Here is an 8,871-nt window from a genome sequence, read left to right as displayed (position 1 = left end):
AATTAAGCCATATTAACTGGAAAGGATGCAATATGTTCTAGTACTGCTTTGATGTGTCCCGTCAACTCGTCAAATGAGGAGAAGCTTGCTTACTACGCCCTCTCCCTCGCCCACACGCGGTGGCTCACGGGATGAGGAGAAGCTTTCTTACTACATATGCCAACGCCCTCTCCCTTGCCCATGCGCGCGGTGGCTCGCAGGACGAGGAGAGGGTTTTGACTATAGTGCCCTCTCCCTCTCCCTCGCCCTTGCCCTCTTAGTGGACGTGCAACAGTTCATTCGGTGTCAAATTGCCAGAAGCATATTGTACTGTAGTATCATCATTGTTGGACCTTCCGAAGAGGCGAAGAGCCAATTGCAAGGTTCAGACGAGTATGAATTGTTGAACCTCCCGAAGAGGCCAAGAGCCAAGCGCAAGGTTTTATAGGAGTTGTGGTCCTAGTAGGAGTACTACAACTATAGCGAACGATGCTACTGTATGATGCCGCCACGTTACCTATATCCAAAGTTGTGCCACTTTTTTTCTCAAAGAAGCCCGTGCAACAACCACACAAGTTGCACATACACATAACACACTTACTGGTAATACATTCTAAAGGACAAATGCTAGTATGCCACACAAGTTCATCTCCACTTCATATGATAAATTTGTGCACGACTAGATTACATATATACACAACGTACCATTCACATTTTACCATACTCCACTTACACGTTATAGATGGGCTCCATGTCCTCCTCCGGGTTCCAGTCCCAGGTGTTCTTCATGGATGGCACAATCCATAGTGGTGGGCAACATGAATCATTGTCACAGCTTTCTAGTCCCGTTCCACAAGATGGAGACTCATCCAAGCTGAAGCGACATAAATCAAGGATAGTGTGTCCCAGCATGTCGTTCATTCGGCGGTGCGCACTGAAGACGCAATCATGCTTCATGAACGACATGCCTTTGGTGTCGTGCATGGAAGGTGGCATCCACTTCACAATGCGGTAGCTATCCCCAATGAAAAGCGAGTACTCTCCAAGAGTGTTCCTCGGCACCCACATAGCACCACGGGTGTAGAACTCGGCGCCGTTCATCTGGAACACGTGACATCTCAGATCTGGACACATGGTGACGTACATAGTCAAGGTCCATGCATAATAATGTTGTGCTCAAATATGGCGGTCAGTAATACTGTGCAGCAAATAGTACTACTCCGGTATAAAGGAAGTAAAATAATCGGCTTATTATATATAGCCACTCTTGGCTACATGGATGAGATAGTAAGACATGGAAAGACAAAATGGGAGCTAGTGGGTTCAAGTCTTCAAGGGCAGCTAGCTATACGCGTCCTCCAAGGTAAAAAGTACTCCTACTAGTACTAGTAAGTAGTACAACAATGAAAGTGAAGGCGAGAAGGTTAAAAAATATAATACTAAATTGTACTACTAGTACAGTGAACATGTCCCAGTCAAAAAAAGAAAATAACTAACAAGTACTACTCTAACACACAACAATGAGAAAATGGAATACCTGGGTAGATGGTGATGGCCCGATCGTGGTAGATTGTGTGACCATGTTGCACATCAATGGTACCATGGGTATTGACTACTAAGATAGTTGATCCCAATATGCCAAAGTCAGCTACAAGGTTCCAGGTTAGACCGAATCGCGAATGCAAATGCACATCCAGGATCGGCGACCTTATATTGATCGGGGAATGACTGGTCCCTGCAAAATAATGGAGCACCATTAGGGATGCAAATGATGATTTGTGCATTCCATTTCTAATCTCCCGTACCGTAGGATGGCAACCAGATGAAATAAGTCCCCTAGCTTGTCACTGCAAAGATGCAGCCTACATGGCACACAACGTCTTCGAATGTTTAGGGGTACAAATCTATCGCAGCCCTCTGCCGTTACTGCCTCTTGTATTGATGGCAATCCTTATGTCAAACAGCGCGATGAGATAGTAATCGTCATAGCCGCGTCACTTTGTCGGCAGGTCCGCAATTGCTATCTTCTTTAATCTCATGTAGGCATCATCATACGTATTCAAGCCCAGCCAGTCCGGATGGCCGATCCCAATGGTGGAGAAGGGGTCTACGGGAACGTCCGCACTGCTGTGGATGCTGTGCAAAATGATGGTGGTATCCGGCCAGAGTTATGCAAGCCAATGTTCGTTGGCACCAACCCTACCTATATATAAGACGGTGGGCAGTGGGGAAATTACGGGATGGAATAACTAAGTACTATATTTAGAATATGCACTACATGATCAAACTCCATGACTCACCTGCTCATCGGACAAAATCTGACTACCTCTCAACATCGACAGCACTAGCGGAATCAACATGCATCCATGGCCAGGGAGCGGTGGATTGCTTGAAGGATTGTCCAATAGAATAACCTTCTCCTCGAGGACGCATGGAAGACCAACAAGCATGGCCTTTTCCCAAGCCTGTTTAAGCACCGTCCTAAAAAAGTTGGTGCAGGAATCGCCGAGTCTTGCGGCGGTGAGGACGTCTGGCGTGCGATTTCTCCCAGAGGATCGTCGTCCAAGGCCTCCCAGCCCCGACGAGGAGGAGAACCGCATGGCGAATCCATGGGAGTAGCGAGGAACTGCCTTGGTCTCTTCGGGGGGAGGGGAACTGGCGAGGAGGAGATAAGAGCATAACTGCAGGTCCTTGTATGCGGGCACGCATAGTGCTAGTGCCTCGTGCCCCGCAATGGTGAGGCTATTATTTACTACATACTCATACTGTAGCAGTAGTACTGCTACTTTCTCAACTAGTAGTGCTATGTACTGTACTTCTATAGTGCACCAATTTTCAACTCTTGAATCTCAAGGCCAATGAGCTACAATTGCAAGTGGAGTGTACTACTGTTCTCTAGAACCATTGTTGTACTATCAATGCAGGGAAAGTACACCTGTGTAGTGCGTACTCTCCGTGCTATATCCAAGCACGTACCTGGCCTACTCAGTCGCTCCTCTCACGCACACACTAGCAGCCTATTATTGGTGATGGTTACTGCGAGGGCAGAACATTTGAGTTCTTTGATACAGCGAGACTAGGCTTTGCGCTTCCATTTGTGGAGGTGTAATGGATCTCATCAAACTTTGTTAGTAGTTCCTTATTTATGAATGAGATGAGGCAAAGCTTTTGCCTCCATTTCAAAACAAAAAAATCACGTCAAGAGGAATTTCTTTTATAGAGCCGATAATGGAGCGAAGTCCATGCGTGCAACGCCACAAGCTACAGAGTAGTAGAGTACCAACACTTTACGCACAGAGCCATATTGCATAGTTCCCAATGCCGCGCCAGGCTGTTCCGGCTCCCCGGGCTTAATTGGGAGGCACTAGTTTAAATATTCTAGCTAATGAGGAAGCTGCAAGCGAGGTGCAGCTAGGGCGAGCACGCATCCGAGTATATAGGAGTACTACTCTAGTACGTGAGCCACAAGATTATGGGAGGGAAAACCCGTTCACGTGGCTGGGCTATCCAGTGCACCCTGATTGTGGTGCGACATGTCCATTCGACTTCAAAAGTCAAACTACTAGTGTACAATATTGGCTCGCGGCGAGGTTACTATTTAAAAAAAAGGCTGTCGTGCGTCCAGCCGGGATCGAACCCACAAACCAATCTATACACTCCCACGACCACTAATAGTACTCGCTGGAGTACAATGCAACCTAGAATCGCCTTTTGGCGCTAGTACATTGTTCCTTACAAGAAACCACTTATAATGCCAAGAAACTACTACTACCACTTACCAACAAGCCCAACCAAGAAAAGACTATAGTACAAAGTGCCATTATAAGCACGTTTCAACCCATGTCGCCCCTTAAGTCAACGCCTTCTATTCGAACGACAAGTTAGGCATTATGACTTGTGGGACCTAAATGTCAGTCTGGACAAAAACCCTAAGTGACCTCCTACCTCCGACCCGTCCACACCTAGTCATCCTCGGCCATGGGATGCAGCTACCACCGCCGGCAGAAGACGAGGTCAAAACTGCCGGCAGTGCGGAGCCCATCTTGCGGCAGCCCGGATGCCAGCTCCGTCCAGCGCTCGTGGCCGCTAGCTAGACAAGATAGCACACACACCCTGCTGGATGCATCGAGCTTCTTGTCTGCAAGGTTGCTAGCTAGGTTTGCACGGCGGTTCGGTGGCTTGCTCGGGTGCGCCACGCTAAGGCCAGCCATCTGGCTCGAGTGAAGGCCAGCACGGCGGCTTGCTCGCGCGTGAGTCACGCTCGGGCCAGCTAGCCAACCCGTGCGGAGGCCAGCGCGGCGTCCGGCCCATCTGGCAGAGTGGCAACCAACTCGCTCAACACCGGCACCACCGACGAACACGCATCAGTACTGTTTGAAGTAATGTTCAGGAAAAATAATGATTGGAGGAGAAAGAACAGGATAGAAGGTCAGATGTGGGTCCCTCGTGTCAACATCAAACAAAATGTGTTGGTTTAAGCTGCCTCGTCAGCACGGACGTGTGGGACAACCCTGTTGAAAGGATCGATATGGTTGACTAGAGGGGGCTGAATAGGCAACTAACAATTTTTGGACTTTTCTTTAACAATTTAAACCTTGCAAAGAAATAGGTTGTCTAGATGTGCAACTACGTGGACAACCTATATGATGCAAAGACAATAAGCACACTAGCAAGCAATAGATACAACTCAAGTAAGCTTGCAAAAGTAAAGGCACAAGATAACCAAGAGTGGAGCCGGTGGAGACGAGGATGTGTTACCGAAGTTCCTTCCTTTTAATGGGAAGTACGTCTCCGTTAGAGCGGTGTGGAGGCACAATGCTCCCCAAGAAGCCACTAGGGCCACCGTAATCTCCTCACGCCCTCACACAATGCAAGATGCCGTGATTCCACTATTGGAGCCCTTGAAGGCGGCAACCGAACCTTTACAAACAAGATTGGGGCTATCTCCACAACACTTGGAGGCTCCCAACAACACCACGAAGCTTCACCAAAATGGTGTATGGCTTCGAGGTGACCTCAACCGTCTAGGGTGCTCAACACCCAAGAGTAACAACATCCTCTAGGGATAAGTGGGGGGAATCAAATTTCTCTTGGTGGAAGTGTAGATCTGGGCCTTCTCAACCAATCCTGAGCAAATCCACAAGTTTGATTAGCTAGGGAGAGAGATCGGGCGAAAATGGAGCTTGGAGCAACAATGGAGCTTTGGGGGAAAGAGGTAGGTCAACCTTGGGGAAGAAGACCCCTTTACATAGTGGGGGAATCAATCCAACCGTTATTCCACTGAGAAGCCCCACACAGAGCGGTACTACCGCTAGGGAAGGGCGGTACTACCGCTCCGGGCGGTACTACCGCTCATACCCAGCGGTACTGCCGCGCTGAGAGGGCCCTGACCCAAGGGCGGTACTACCGTGGGGGTGGGCGCAGTACTACCGCTAGGAGCGGTACTACCGCCACTACTACCGCCCTTAGTACCGCAAAACCCGACACGAAAAACATTGTTCTCGAATCGAGGCGGCAGAAGCCCGGAAGCACTGCGGTACTACGACCGAAGACCCCAAGCGGTATTACCGTTCGGAGAGCGGTACTACCGCTGGGAGTGGTACTACCGCTCAGGGAGCGGTACTACCGCTGGGGAGCTTCGGCGGTACTACCGCTGTGGATCGCGGTACTACCGCTGGGGAAGAACAATGCACTTAGAGGAAAACGATAGCTCCAATGAAGCGGAAAGAAAACGACGGGTGTGATATGGATGTGTACGTGTTGATTCCACCCTAGTCTTACCAAAGTGGATCCCCTCTTGATAGTACGGTGACTCCTACGAACTAGTCCACCAACACGAAATGAAGGAGCTACACCGTCTTGAATAAAACACCGAGGGGAGATAATCGTCTCGTGCCAAAGGATGAATCTCTGAAAGAACTTAACGCACGCGATTAGTCCGCACAAGCATTGTCATCAATCACCAAAACATCTTGGGGATAAATATGCCGTTAAAATCTCCCCTTTTTGGTGAATTGATGACAATACGGGATTTGCACAATATGAGAGATATAGAACAAGCGCAAAAACCCCAACGTCCTAAAATGTAGATGTGCTCCCCCTAGATGTGGGCTATCTCGATAAGTGCTTTGGACTGCACGGCACACATACTACGATCAACGCTCCCCCTATATTTTAGAGACCAACCACCTAAGTGGGGTAAAAGAGAGTAGCAAAGATAACTTAACAGGATAAGCATTGCAACTCATAAGCTAGATAGTGACATAGATAATGATACTGGAAAGATAAGGTAGCATATGTCTCACACCATATGACTCGAACAGGGTCTCACTGACAACTCGAACTTAGGTCTCACTGACAAACCAAACAAAGCAAATGCGAGGAAAACACGAACACAAGAGACGAAAGACACAAAGCACAAATCCCTAAACTCTCTCCCCCTTTGGCATCGAGACACCAAAAAGGAGAGGGAGTGATGCTACGGCTCCAGGTGAGAGCAAACAAGGGACACACACATCAAAGCTCGGCGGGATCATCTGCACCCACCGTCGTCGGTCTAGAAGTGCTCGGCATCAGAATCGGTCCACGGGCAGTGCTGCTGAATCCACTCCTCCTCCTCAGTAAGCTGATCCTCAGATCCACTGATCACAATAGCACCCATCTGTCGCATGAGCTCCTTGTGGCGACCTCGGGCCTTCTTCTCAGCCACATGAGTCATGTACTGACCGTGAGACTCCATGCAGAACAGCTTCTTCATCTTGAGCTTGAGCTTCTTTGCCCAAGAGGGCTCTGCCTCAGACGACACGTAGTCATCATCATCATGCTCAGCCCCGGTCTCCTCCTCGGTCTCCATGGTAGAAGCAGACGAAGGAACTCCAGTCCTAGGGGCCTGAGTGCCCCAGTTATCCTTCTTCCTCAGACGCTTGACTTCGTGAGAGACCAACTCTCCAGTCTCCATCAACACCTTGGGATAGACACGATCCCAGGCCTTCTCAATGAGCAGCATGATGAACGAACCATAAATCGGGCACTTGCGCTCGGAGATAGCAGATATCAGCTCAGACCACATAACATGAGAGATATCCAAGGACTCTCCGGTGTTCTGTCCCTTCTCACGCTGGCAGAAGAGAAGCATGTCCACGAGATAGGAGTGAACCTGGTCCAGATTCCCGATACGAGGGAAAAGAGTCTCTCTGAAGATACGGTGAAGGATATCCAGATAGGCAGGCAGCTCATAGGTTTCCTTCTTCGTCTCAGGGTTGATCCTCAAAGTGCAGTAGGGCCATAGAGCTTGCTTGTGAGTGGCATTGGTGCGGCGGTGGGGGCGAAAGCCGACAGAAGACTCAAGACCTAGATCTTGCACCCCAATCAACTCCATGAAAGCTTTCCACTTGACTGACAGCAACTTGCCATTGGTCATCCAAGTTAGTGTCATGTCCTCATCAGTCCCAAGGTGAACCGTGGCATAGAATTGGGCCACAATATCAACATCATAGTCCTTGTTGAATTGCATGATCCCGAGAATGTTCAGTTGAGTGCACATCTGAAGAGCTTCACCAAAGTATTCAGGATCGTTCTCCATATGGTCGGTGTCGATGGAGAGCACGTTGACATAGAGATTCTTCTTGGATTTGAGAACATCAAAGAAGATGGCAAACTGGAACCTGTTCTAGAACGGATGGTTGACCAAAGTGGGATCTTGGTCGTCCTCATACGGGTTGCGGCGGCGCCTTGCCCAGAACTCCTTGGGCGGCATTTCTGGCACAGCTTTGCCTGGCTTTGGCTTGACCCCAGGCTTCTTCGGTAGTTGAGGTGGAGGTGGAGCACTAGAAGATCCTCCGGCAGGCTCAGTGGTGCGGTAGCGCTTGGACGAGGCACGACTGGGGTTGACACGACGAGCCTGATGCTCAGGAACCTCATCACCTGGAACCACACACACAAACACGCAAACAACCAGAAAGAACGAGCGTAAGCCACAAAACACGAGCAAAAAGGATCACTGAGAGGTAGGAGTATGACGGAAACTGGTAGAGGGCCGGTAGTACCGTGACCCTTCAGCGGTAGTACCGCTTCAAGCGGTAGTACCGCTCTGGAGAGAGCGGTAGTACCACTCCAAGCGGTAGTACTGCTCTGGAGAGAGCGGTAGTACCGCTCGAGGTGGGGAAACAGCAGTTTCCTACTTCCGTAGTCAGATCCGGTACTACCGTCCTACCAAATTTAGAAATACTCCAACCAAACACTAATCCAAACTGTCTAGAAGCAATCTCCATCCTACTTAAGCCTAGATCTGGCCAAAAATCTAGAGATGCAACTGCTATTGCCCCTAAGAAGTTAGATTGGAAATCTAGACAAAAGGAAAAAAGAGAACGGGGGCAATACCGGCATCCATGGCAAGAGGACAAGGTGGGGATCGACTCCACCGAAGGAAATGGAGAGGAGCGCCCTGGAGAGGGAGATACGCCGGAGCCCTCCCGCGGCGCCGGTTTCTCAAGAGAGAGGAACTGAGCAAGGGAGCGAGTGAATGGGTATGGGGGAGAAGAAACTCCCCTTGCCCCCGATATAACCCCCGACCCGCGCCTCACAGCGGTAGTACCGCGCTGGAGGGTCGTAGTACCGCTAGGAGCGGTAGTACCGCTCTCCACCAGCGGTAGTACCGCTTCAGCAACCACATGGCTCCTAAACCAACGGCTAACTGCTCCAAAAAACGAAAGCAAGGGCAAGAGAAGGAGAAGACCAACCAGGCAGCACACACACAAACAACGGACCAGAAACCACTCAAACAAAAACAACCACACGAAACAGAGCGAGCTCTGGCCTCTCTCAGGAGAGGGCGGTGGCCGGAGCCACCTATGTTTGAGTCAATTGGTTTGGCACCGCGAAGAATTATCCTTG

Source organism: Triticum aestivum, chromosome 5B (genome assembly GCF_018294505.1).
Source record: "Triticum aestivum cultivar Chinese Spring chromosome 5B, IWGSC CS RefSeq v2.1, whole genome shotgun sequence".
Taxonomy (NCBI): Eukaryota; Viridiplantae; Streptophyta; class Magnoliopsida; order Poales; family Poaceae; genus Triticum; species Triticum aestivum.
This window is presented reverse-complemented; position numbering follows the sequence as displayed.